Source organism: Macrobrachium nipponense, chromosome 6, assembly GCF_015104395.2.
Source record: "Macrobrachium nipponense isolate FS-2020 chromosome 6, ASM1510439v2, whole genome shotgun sequence".
Taxonomy (NCBI): Eukaryota; Metazoa; Arthropoda; class Malacostraca; order Decapoda; family Palaemonidae; genus Macrobrachium; species Macrobrachium nipponense.
In genome coordinates, this window is record NC_061108.1 from 29,947,919 (window position 1) to 29,961,536 (window position 13,618).

Consider the following 13,618-nt stretch of genomic DNA (forward strand, 5'->3'; position numbering starts at 1 on the left):
ATAAGCAGATTTGGCTTAGAGACACAGAGCGGCCACAATTTTAAGGGCTCAGCATATTTCTGCAGAGAGGCGCCTTGCATTGCGAGGGTGTACGGGCATCCCTTGGGAGGGTAGTTGCATGGGTACCACTAGCCTCACTCGAGAGATAGTGCAGGGATGGGGATCCTACTGGTATGCCTCGGAGTGTTCTGCCGCTTGACTGAGGGGTTGTTCTCAGGGGGGGAGAAATTTTTTTGTCTCAGTGTGGGTGAATTCCCCCTTTTCCTTTTTTTTTTCTTAGTGTTGGAGATGGATTTGCCTTGACATTGAATGCTAAGACATCAGCTGATTGATTAGTTGATGAAGTGAAATGCCCGTAGAGTCTTTTTTTTTAGAAAAGATATTTTTTTTTTCTCTCTTGGATGAAGAGAAAAGGAAATAAGAGACTTTTCTTTTCCGAAAATGAGGGGAAAAGTAGTTAACATGCACGGGATGTGTTATATGTTTCTTTGTGCCTTGAAAGACACAAATATACACAGATTATTTTTTTTTATTGTGTCGGAGAAATTACTTTGAAATGCCGATGATTGGTGTTGTATCTGTGTTGTGTGGCAATGGTGTTATGTCATGGTGTTGCATGCTGGAGAAATTGTATGTCATAGGATTCAGCAATACTGTTGTATGCTATTTGAATTTCACCCTTTGCGAGAGAATTATTGCTTTGGAGAGTTATTATTATTATTATTATTAATAATTGTTATACTTGAGATGTGTCACGGGAGGTTTGCCTAAGTATAATTATCATTATGGGAGAATTGTTTTACGAGAGATTTGAGATATTTCATGGGAGATTATTCAATAATTATTACAGATAATTATTCAAGGAGAATTATTACGATGAATTAATGGGAGAAGTCTTGTGTTAATTATTTGTTCAGTTTTTGTAACTTTGGAGAATATTTCAGTGATTCACGGGGATGAGTTTTGCTGAATCTTGATGAATCTGGCTGAATCATGGTGAATTGTGTGGTTTTTGCTGAATTTTGTGCTGAATTTTGGAGAATGGACAAGCATTAACTTTGGTGTTAATTTTTCTTTGTACTGATACTGATGATTTTGATGATAGCAATTTTTTGGTGATTTTGTGATAATGATATTTCTGATTTTTTATGTACTAATACGTGGGTGTTTTAATGCTATCAAGGGAGGTGAAATCTTTTGTGATTATGGGAAGAACTAACAACACATTGTTTTAGTTTTTTTTTCTTTTTTTTTATGAGTTCAGCAGATAATTGCTTGACATCTAGTGAGTTACGGGAGATAGTTAATGGTGCCGTTGATTTTTCTTTTCTCCTTTTTTGGAAGTTAGCCATAGCTGACACAGTTTTTTACCATGGGTGAATTTGAATTTGTTTTTCTCTCCAGTTAGTGTGAATATTATCTCAGTTCATGACTTAGAGTCATTTAAGAGAAAGTGTTCGTGTTTAGCCTATTTGATGCTATAGAGTAATATATGGGAGAATTTCTTGCATGTTTTGAATGCATACGTAATGGCACTACATTTTTTCTCTGGATATTTGTGTTCCAGAAATTGTGAGTTTTCTTGCACAATACATTAGTTGTATTTGTGACAACTTTGTGAGAGATAGGAAACTTGGTTAAGTTTTCTAATGCCTATGTCGTAGTGCATATGGGGAAGTCTTTGCTTAGACACTGTGAATTTGGAATTCTGTTATAATGACTTGCTGGCACATTGGTGGTTTTTCTAGAACTTTCTAGACAGTTTTATTTGCCGAGTTTTGTTTTTGCCCTTTTTTAGCAGTTATGCTAAACGGAGAGAGTTTTTATAGTTTTTACTATAACATTGAGTTATTCTCTGGAGAATTGGAGTTATAATTGAGTTATAATTGAGTTATAATTGAGATATATTATATTTGGAGAGATAATTGGAGGTATATATTATTTTGGAGTTATATTTGAGATATAATATTGGGAGATATATTTTTGGCCATTTTTGATATTTGCCAATAGTGGTGTGAGCTATGTTTAGTTCAATTATTTTGCAGCCATCTTTGTTGCAAATGGAGACACATATTTGGAGATTATGGGGCAATATTTGTGAGTATGTGAGTTAGATGCCTTGAGTGCAACATTTTTTTGGAGATATATTATTTGGAGCCTTGTTTTGTTCCACATGGAGTTATTGTGGAAATAGAGGTAAATATTTTGTATTTGCCGAAATAGAGGTGATTATTCTCTATTCTTGGAGTGGTGTTTTTTTTTTCTTTCTACTGACATGTGGCTTTCTTGGAGGAAACTAATAGAGAATAATATAGGGGGTTGGTTATTAACAAATGGAGGAAATATTTCTATAACCGGAGTGGTGTTATTATTGATATGATGTCTCATAATGGAGTTGGAATTAATCTTGGGCGGGTGACCCTCTTTTTGTGGTTATGGGAGTTTTTTTTTGAGTCAAGAGAAGATTTCTGAGGTTCTTTTCCCTTTTTTTTTTTTCTTTTTTGAGTTTCGTGACTATTTGTTGAGAGAAATGGCATTACTGCATTACGAGTCATTTGGAGATGTGTGTGCATTTTTCATGTTCACAAGTGTGTTATTCTTGGAGAAATATAATTTGGGGAAAAGTCATGTTGAGAGAATAAGTCTTCGAGACAAATTTTTGAACACATTAGTCATATCCTGGAGTTAATTCTGTGAAATGTGTCAGTTAGACCTTTTTTCTTGAGAATCATGAGTTTCCAAACTTATGTGTCTTACTAGACAATTTTTGTGCTGTTGTTTGAGCATGCGTCCGCAGGCGATTTTTCTGCTGACAGGCGATGTGATGAGCCGTGTGCTGAGCGTGTGCTGATTCTTTTCTTCTGATGGTGACAGATCAGAATTTTTGCAATATCTGGGAAATGTTAGCTATAGCATTTCACGAAAGCGCATGTGTGAGAGTTTGCTTTCTGGCAAATTCCGTGGTTTTACATGGAGCATTTCTTGGGGAAAACGCGGGAGTTATGCATATTATACATGTATTATGTATTTTTGTATTGGGGAAATCTACTTGTGATTATTTTTTTTTTTATTTTTTTATTTTTCTTCCTTTTTCCTATAGAGATATGATTTGGGGATTGAGCTTAAAATAACATTTCTTTTTTGGACGGGAGATTTGAATTTTACTCGGGAGGTAATAATTTTTCGAGGGTTATTGTTTACGTAAATGGGAGTTTGACATTAAGTCTCATTGTGATTAATTATTGAGCAGTAAAGGGGTTTTTGCTGTTAAAAGTTGGAGATTTTTACTGATTTTGTGGGTTGTCAGAACTTAAGAGAAAATTTTTTGGGTCTGGGTGTTACGTGATTCTTTTCTTTCTTGGGCTTGTTACGAATTTTTTCTTTTTTTTTGTGAGCACATTCGAGTTCGAAATGTGAGTGCAGAATTCCGTGGAGTTGCTGTGATTTCTGAGTTGTGTGTGTGTGCTGATGTGCGAGTTTGGAGAATTGAGTTGGAGAACTTGATGTTTTTTTTTTTCTTAGAGAGTTGTGATAATGACTTATCATTTTGGTAGTCATATTTAAGGGAGTTAATTGGGAGACGTTCAGTTAGTATTTCTGACCCTTTTGAGATCATTGTTTGATAGAGGTAGTATGTTTGGGTTAATTTTCTTAGATTGACCAAAGACCTGACTGACATACTAACGCCCAAAAGTTCACCGACACCAGCAAGACGTCCACCAGCCGTGAGGTTGCTGCCATGTTGCCCATGGTGATTACAAGTATTTCCACGTGGGTGATCGAGAGAATTCTACAGCGTGTTTTTTTGGGGATCTACAAGAAGCCGTGAGAGTCTTCTACGATGAGGGAGGCATTCCGTCTTCCTACAGTTGCTACAGCCTGCTATAGCCTGTTGCTGTCTGTGCAGCTACTTGCAGACAAGCGAAGAGGGATATTCAAGAATCCTAATGCAGAAAATAAGAGAGAAAATGCGTTTTTGTGTTATGGAGATTAAAGCGTGATAAGACTTTATTTTATAATGCCAGAGACGTGCAGTTTTTCTTATTTTATTTTAAGCCGGCCAATGTTTATATTGTATAAGCAATTCTGCTAGGGCGGGAGCTAGCATATAGGTGCGGGCCGAGCAATCTGTAAGACTAGGGTTTTGATTAATAATATATTGTTCGTGCATTCTCTGTAACCTGTGGAATGTGGAGGACAGTGCAGAGTAACGACCTGAGAGTAACGATGAATGAGTTTCTAGGGGATGGCGTGCGATAAAGTGCTTAGTTCGTCGAGGTCAATGTACGACAGTTTATGAACTCTTCCCAAAGTGCCTTTGTGAAACTAGATGCAGCTAGAACCGCGAGGCGCTAGCGAACTGTGTGTTCGTATGTGCGTGTGACCCCTCTTTCTGTTTAAAAGCGTTCATACCCAAGACCTATGAGAGGGATTTGACAGAGGGCTTCGAGTCCTCAGGCAAAGATGCCGTGGCATTCGCCGGGGGAGTTTTTTGACATAGTGTTTAGTGCCCGGTTGGGAATGGGTAAGTGTTACCTTTACTTTAGCCAAAGGGGTGGCTTGTTTGATATCTTGTAAGATGTTCCATTTTATTAACTTTGTCTTTAAAACTTGTGTGTACTTACCAGAATGTGTTCTGTATCTTTGGCAGATGGTTCTGGATTTCTGTGGGACAGAGTTCCCAGGGAAAGGAAAGTGTGACTTTTGGGTGACTTGACAATGAGTAGTTTTAAGTTAGTCTGTGAGACTGGATTACTTAGTTAACCGACTTAGTTGTTACTGTAAATAAAAAACGTTATGTTATGATGCAACTCTCTCATTTTCATTACCTGTTAGAATGGAGCGAAAGAGGTGGAGAGAGAGGAGAGAGAGAGAGACGAGAGAGAGATGAGAGAGAGAGAGAGAGAGAGAGCCATGCCTGTGGTATAAAGGAGTTATGGGGTCTGCCTTCCGTTTCGTGTCCACGCTTACCGTATGAAATACATGGCGGTTTTTCCATGTAATAGTGGTGGCATGGAGGGATAATTCCCCCATATTAATATATACATATATATATATATATATACGCACACACATACGTGTGACATCAGTTATTTAACCCATTAGGTTTTACGTAATAGTTTTGTGTGAGGGAGTGAGTGAGAGAGAGAGTCTACACATACGAATAACGAGATCTGAGAATGTTCGCAGGTCTCACAAGTTCATCTATAAGGTAATTTTCTCAGTAAGCCCTTCTATCTTACAGATCATAACTTGAACCGAATACAGTATTACGTATATATCACCTCCTTAATCTGTTTTACTCGTTACCTTTCCTTCTCATCGTTGTTTTGCCGTAAGCAAGTTTGCTTTAGTTGTCGCCTCCAGAATCACCATTCTATTCTTCTTCTTCTTTTTTTATCCTCTTTTTCTGCCCTTCATCATTATCATTATCATCTTCCTCAAGTACATCGTCCTCCACCTCCTCCCCTCTTCATTTTCGTTTACTTTTCCATCTCCATCTCCTCCATCTTTCTCTTGCTCACATATTCGCCCACCCTCCAAATCCGCGCTCGGCTAAAAACACCCTCCTTTCTACATCACTATATATCACTTTTAATGGCGAAATGAGGAAAGGCGAATGCGAGGGGCATTAATCGACCCCGGTTGAGGTCACGCATGCAATCCTTTTCCTGCGCCAGAAGAAAGAGGGGAGAGAGAGAGAGAGAGAGAGAGAGAGAGAGAGAGAGAGGGGGGCGGAGAAGGAAATGTTAAAGACAGACCGTTCAATTGGAAGACTGCTTTGCACCTCGACAAAGAGGGATTTAGATCGCGGTGGATATCCTATTATATCGAAACATTCTCTCTCTTCTCTCTCTCTCTCTCTCTCTCTCTCATAGTAAGCAGGCACGTGTATGATCAAACACACTTGACAGGTAATCTTTCTTTCAGTAATAAGTATGTATGCGCGTGTGCAACTCAAAATTCGTTACTAATCTGCTTTCCAGCCGATGAAAGATTCAACCCACCATGTCAGTGTACAACAACAGCAGTAGCTACATTTACGAAAAGAGTACAAATGAATTAAAAACTCTTCACTGCAGACACACAAGAATCAAAGAGAGAGAGAGAGAGAGAGAGAGAGAGAGAGAGAGAGAGAGAGAGAGAGAGAGAGAGAGAGAGAGAGAGAGAGAGACTCCAAAAGCTTAGTCCTACAGTATCCCAAGACAGAATTTAGCATAAAATTTAAGGAACCATTGAACTAATATCGATAACTATTGTCCTTTTGCGTTTGCGTGAATTATTTCAAGAGATATGAAAAGATAACCAAATACAAAATTAGAGGTTTACAGAAACATTAAAAAATTACATAAATTATTAGTTTTATATCTCAACCTTTACAAACCACAACATACACCAAGATGTAAAGTAAGAAGAAAAATTTATCCCTTTATGAATATGTGGGAAATCTTGGACGAAAAAGGGTCAAATAATAATACTTAGACTTAATGAAAACGTAAATGAAAAATGACCCGCTAGACTAGCAGGGTATTTCGTAAAAGCAGTCACCTGTCGGACCCCATTATCACCGTCATTTTCACCTGTTCTGCTCCTCCTGCTCATTTCCGTTTGCTTACTGTGTAATCTTCCTCTTAAAAACCCCTTCCTCATCCGCCACCTCCTCTCCCTCCTCCCCTTTTCCTACTCCTATACAATCCTTCCCTTACATCTTTACCTCCTTATTCTGCTTTGCCTCTCTCTCTCTCTCTCTCTCTCTCTCTCTCTCTCTCTCTCTCTCTCTATTCTTCATTTCCTTTCTTCCCCTTCACTGTCCTCCCTTTTCTCCCTCTGATTTTCCTCTGCCTCCTCTAACTTCTACTCATCATGTTCTTCCTCAACCTCATTCTCTCCTCCTCCTCCTCCTATTGGTCCTTCCCCTCACACTCTTTTCCCTCCTCCTCAACCCCTCCTTCCACCATTTCAGCCTCTGCTTCAGGGTCTTGCCAAACATCCTTCCCTCCACGTTTCATTATCATGAAATATGGATGGCCATAAATACCCTCTCAGCTCTGCTATATGAATCGCGGCCCCGAAAGTACGCGGAGTCCGTGGGAAGGAGAAGCTGACATTAATTAACTTTCTTACTCGAAAGACAATTTGCCAAAACTTGAACGGAAGTAGCTATTTACTCGCGGCAGACGGGCAAGAAAATCAAGACTATTTGCCTGGGCTGATGGTCGCGGGTTTGGGCAAGGGGAAGGTTGGGCTACATTGTTTAAAAACGGGTTCTGATTGAATTTTGTAAGTGCGTGAATCATTAATCATTGTAACATCAGTATTCTTTGTTTCTTAAACTATGATAAGAACGATGGAATGCTAGGCTGGGAAAATTTAGCATTATTTGATTAGACAAAATACAGTTTGTAACATTTTACTTCCATGAAATCAGAAAAAGGACGACTATGGCAGGCACGTTAAAAACACTTTCGGATAACATTTTATAGCCTTATCATTATTCGAGATAACATTAATATCACTTTTATTGAAAATTAGAAAACAAAATTATGCAATATCAAGATTGTCAAGTCTTCAAATTGGGGTAATGTTATATACCTGACATAATGCTTGAAAGTACTGTTTTTACCGCATACTTAGAGAAAAACTGTAAAATATTTTCACGGTCTGACTCGGGTGGGATAGAAAAGATCTAAATAATTTGATGAGTTACTTAGGCACGCTAGTTTGGAAGTAAGGAAAAGAACGATAAAGTATTCACATCTCAGGACAGATAGAGGGCAAGAGAATCAGTCACTATTTTTATGGCCAATAAAGACCTTTGTTCTTAAATCTCTCTCTCTCTCTCTCTCTCTCTCTCTTCTCTCTCTCTCTCTCAGACTGATTACTTGGAAATCCAGGTGGCGTAATGTTGCATACTTCTGATAATAATTGCGCACAGCAATTGCTTGACTTCGACGCTTCTTGCTATTCGTTTGTGTCACACCGAAAAGGAAAAAAAATAATCACATATTTAGCGGCTTTATGTAACATAAAAATGAGCAAGTGAAAATCTTCAAGGAAAATTCAAAGTTGAGGTGTTAAATATAGACAAAAATGTCTTTATATCACCAAACTTCGACCCTTAAAACTCATGACCAAGAGAAACCAAAAGTTAACTATGATAAACAATGAATGACAGATCGTTAAGTTGAAAACAAAATGTACATTTGATTTGTATGAAGCCTATAAACATCAATGGAGAAGAACAGGTTCAAGTACATACAATGGATCCGCAAGTGATTTCAGAAAATACCAAGGAAAAATACACAGGTGATTTCGATGCGCACAAAAACAATGATCTACTAGTAAGTGATATCTTGCACAAAAAAAAAGAAGAAAAAAAAAAGGAGAACATATCACGCGTAACGAAGATTTATTCGCTATCTCCACTATTTTTCTTCTTTTTTTGTAAATGCATATAATGGATTCGCTGATGATTTCAGAACATACTAAGGATAAAGACACAAGTGATTTCGATGCACACTCAAATAATGATCTACTTGTAAGTTATATCTTGCAAAGCCAAACAAAGAATATGTCACGCGGAACGAAGATTTATTCAATAAATCCAGACATTTTTTTTTGTCCTTTTTCAGTATAATAGAGAAAACGTTTTAAAAGGAAAACTTCAATTTTAGAATTACAAAGAGGGTCGAAAACATTTCCGGAGAGTTCTTTAATGAAAATCTATTTTTTTTTTTTTTAACGGGAAAAATACTACAAATTCCAGTATAAAATATAGTTGTAATATGCCTTAATACTGAGACAAAAAAACTAAAAGAATATTTAAGGAGACGATTAATTACGTTAGATAAGGCAAACATCCTTATTTCAAAAGGGCAACTGAGTAAGACATCATATATTATTATTTAGTTTGGTGTGCAAAGCAATGCAAATCAAGTGTGTTTTTATTAAAAAGATCGACAAATCATGATCAAGTTATAAGATCTTTTTATATTCCTTGAAATCGAAAAAAAATCTATGAATAAAGATGTCCTTTGAAGATTTTTTTTTTGTTTACTCTATAAGAAATGTGAGATACATTAGAGGCCTGCTGTTTCCTTCTATTCTATGCTATTAAAATTACAGCTTCAGTGTTTAATGTATACACTAAGAAAATTTGGTTCCTCCAGAAACTATTGTTTAGCGCGTGTTCAACGAAATGAGGATTAAAGCTATCAGTTGCAAGGGCAAAACAAATATCAGCGGTGTCGTATGACGGGTAGTAAAAAGTTGCTGTCGTCGCAGTAATTTCTGTCATTTCCTCTCTCTCTCTCTCTCTCTCTCTCTCTCTCTCTCTCTCTCTCTCTCTCTCTCTCTCTCGCGACTGCCAGTAAAAGTATTAGTGTAATGTTGACCAAAAAATGGAATCAAATAAATTGCTACATGTACCCAATGACTGGGCTTCGTAACTGAATGACAAGATATACAAAAATATAAATAAATATCAGAGAGAGAGAGAGAGAGAGAGAGAGAGAGACTCTCTCTCTCTCAAGTAAATGTAATAGTATACTACCGACCAAAAAATTGAATCAAGTAAACTGTTACATAGGCCCAGTGACTGGGCTTCGTAATTGAATGACAAGATATAAAAAATATAAACAAACATCGGGGAGAGAGAGAGAGAGAGAGAGAGAGAGAGAGAGAGAGAGAGAGAGAGAGAGAGAGAGAGAGATGAGATGAGATGGGATTTCGTCGAAGAATGTCAGATGTGTAAACCAACCCAGGTGAAGTCCGGTTTACCTGCGTTACTGATCCTACTTGTGCCGCAACAGGGACCCTCCCCTGGGAAGAGAGAGATAGATAGAGAGAGAGAGAGAGAGAGAGAGAGAGAGAGAGAGAGAGATACTATATGCGACTGCCAGATGCGTCTCCTGGAGTAGGGTAGGAAGCGAAACAAGAGAGAAAAAGTAAAAGGGGAAGAAGGTGGCAGGAGAGAGAGAGAGAGAGAGAGAGAGAGAGAGAGAGAGAGAGAGAGAGAGAGAGAGAGATACTAGTATATGCGATTGCCAGATGCGACTCCTGGAGTAGGGTCGGGAGCGAAACAGAGAGAAAAAGTAAAAGGGGAAGAAGGTGGCAGAAGAGAGAGAGAGAGAGAGAGAGAGAGAGAGAGAGAGAGAGAGAGAGAGACTAATCATTCACCATCTTAATCATTCTCCGTAATCGCATTGGCCTTCAAGAGTACTGCGGTTCCCGATTCAGCGGCCGTCTTTCATCGCCTTTCATTAAATGGTTCTGGAGACCGCTGATTGATTAGCGGCTTTCGCCGCTACAAGACCGGCAATTAGTGAAAATCATGATCTATACGTTACTTACCATCGCCCGCCTGTAATCTCGGTAAGTCATCATTTACAATGTGACTTATCTGTTCTCCTCCATAAAGGAAGTTTCGCCGATTCCACGGAAACCAAAGCTGCTTAAGACACGGAGGTGTAGCTACGTTGGATTTTATTTTATGAAGAAAATAAATAGTGCTTAATGAGCACACAAAACACGTGGAATAATCTACAGGATAGATGTAACATAACGGCATTTGTTACCTTTTGATATTTCTCTCTCAGCAGAACTTGAAAATTTCACTCATTATTCTAGAAAGAGCTGGGCTCCATAACAAAATATAATTTATTTTTAATGTCATACTTAAATAACTGCATACTGTATTTAAAGGTAACTGTACGTTATCGGGAGAGCTTTTAAGATTAAAATCGAATATTAAATCAATCGATCTAAAGACAACCACTCCTCTTCATCAATTAATAATGGTAAACGACGAATCACTTGAAAAAATACGAGAACAATTTTCAGAATAGACAATAGACGACGATGCGACGGAGACAGGGATGAGAAAGAGGGGTGAGAATGAGAAGATGATGCTGAGGAGGAGGAGGAGGAGGAGGAGGGTGAGAGGGCACAGAAAAGGGTATCGTCAGGGTTTCAGGTATCATAGCGAAGGTTAACGATACAAGAACACACGGCTTCCAGAACTCCTTGTACTACCACCCATGCCTTCCCGACCCGGGAGATCAGTGGGCGTACATGGTGGGCGTGCCCTCGTGGACCTCACACGAGTTGCATCAGTTACAAAAGAAATGCCATGAAAAAGCAGAATTCAGCACTGATGGTGCTCACTATCCTTTCTGGGCACGATTTCTTTTTTTCATTCTTATATTTGGTGCTAGGAAACAATATTTTATCACGAACTGTTGATCCATTGTCTATCGATTGGAGTCCAAACTTAGGAATGACCGATCCTCTGTCAAGAAGCCTCTTTTGATACGATGGATTATATATATATATATATATATATATGATATATTCATACACACATACATACACACACACATATATATATATATATAATATATATATATATATATATATATATATATATATATATACACATATACATATGATGACAGAAAAGGAAAATATCAAACGACAACGTATGCGAGTAAGGAGAAAAAAAAAAAAAAGAAAAAAAAAAAAAAATAAGAATCAGCAACATCGGACAAGTGCCACGCAGAATCTAATAGAGGCTAAGGCATGTGACACTAAATAAAGAAAAGGTAAATATTGGCTTTGAAGGTTACAAAACATACACATGCTCGAGCACACGCACGCAAACACACATATGTGCATATATATATATATATATATATATATATATATATATATATATATATATGTATATATATATATATATATATATATATATATATACTGGGAACAGGAAAGAAAATGATATACAGAACCGAGAAGTGTGTAAGTAGTCTTCTTATAAAAATACTTATATAGAGTAAATAATGATATCAATTTAGTATAAATCTTGAAAAAATATAATTTGTCTTCATTCTGTAAACGTCTAATTACTCTATGGAGATACTACACTTCCGAGCATCAACAACAAGAATAACGAATTATATCTTCATTCATAAGAAGAAAAAGGATAAAGAAAAAAAAAAAGAACACGCAAGCAAAGGCAAAAACAACGACAGCGACACCGGGTGTAAACGCGCATGATAGCTGTATCAGCTTAAGAAGGTAAACAAAGCAATCATAACAATGAGAAGTCGGAACCGAAGCCAGAAGCAATCACAAGCTATGCAAAAACGCCATCTCTGATAGCAGCTTTGTCATTACGCCGACATGAGAAGCGGTGATAACCACGTTGAACAATGACACTAAAGCGGGAGAAGACCGACAAACTCGAGTAAAAAAAGGATAAGGATTAGGAGCAAAAAAGGCAAAAAGAAAAGACATACGACTTAACAATCACATATTAGTGATAACTGATGAGGCAAGGAGAGAGAGAGAGAGAGAGAGAGAGAGAGAGAGAGAGAGAGAGAGAGAGAGAGAGAGGCAGTTTCCATCAAAAGCTATAATCAAAACTCTTCTTTCACATTAATAAAAGTGGGTAATGTGCGATGCAACGATACTTGCGCGATGCAAACTTGATTTGCGATGCTGTTAGAGCTATATTACGAACTCAGAAATACACAATTGCGGTTTTTGTTTATTTATTGCCTTCGCGTCCAAGGTAAATTGTCGTCTATCGGCGCGCAAAATTGGTCGAAGAAATTAAGGGTATTTATATAAATGGCTGGGTCGGGATGGTCCTTTCCGAATACCGGCCGGGGCTCCTCCGGGATCCTCTTTTCTTTTCCTGCAGTTGGCCATTTACTCGGCCGGACCAGTACTCGTATTTCGCGCCAAACTCTAGCGGGTTTTGTCGCCTGTCGTGGCGGCGTTCCCCAGCTGGAAAGCTCACGCCTTTTCACATATACATCAGTAGTACTTTGCTTCCAACTAATACTGTATAATTTTGTCCCAACAGAAGTTAGATTACGCCATGAAAATGGGTGTACTCGCTACCTGCAGAAGTGGTGTGTCAACCTACAGTAGTGATGATTGCAACTCGACCCCAACTCCAGTAGTGGTGCGTGGATCGTATAAATAGTTAGTGATTACGACGACAACGGTAGTGCTTTGGGTCTTTTGTACTTATGCGGGTAACTCAGCCACTTTCATGATGCCAGGTGTGTTTTGGAAATTCCGTAACAATATCAGGTGTCGTGATAACCGCTACTGAAGTATTCATTCCCATTTTGAAGGGAATGCGGTGCAACTTGAATTATTTTTATTTTATTTTATGACGAACAGAATTTTTATACGATACAAACTGTTATCGCATTAGATCCCATTTTATCGTGCATGATTGACAATTATCGTATGAATACCTAATAGATATAAAGTAAGCTGCAACGGTCGTTACTTAGATCACGCACTATTCAGTCTGTATACACGGCTGAGAAAGGAAGGATAAGTATGTATGTGAACATACATACATACATACACGCACTGCAAAGAACTGGGAAGTGGAAAATGAAAATCGGGGAGAAAATTAATTAGAATACAAAAAAAAAAAAAAGCAGCAGGTAAAAAGAAGAGAAAGAAGCACAGATAATAATAAGCAAGCTTCAAAATATTTACAGATTTATATGACAAGACGCGTGAAAAAGTTGAAGGAATGCAGATTAATCAAATGTACAAAAATGTCAATAGAAGTACTACCCATCTCGAT

The 13,618-nt window shown here is 37.9% G+C and overlaps 1 protein-coding gene across 5 annotated transcripts in view; it reads right to left on the reverse strand.

Annotated features, from left to right (window-relative positions):
- Positions 1–13,618, reverse strand: part of LOC135216727 (runt-related transcription factor 1-like) — a 332,240-nt gene that overhangs the window by 72,396 nt on the left and 246,226 nt on the right. The window lies entirely within an intron of this gene.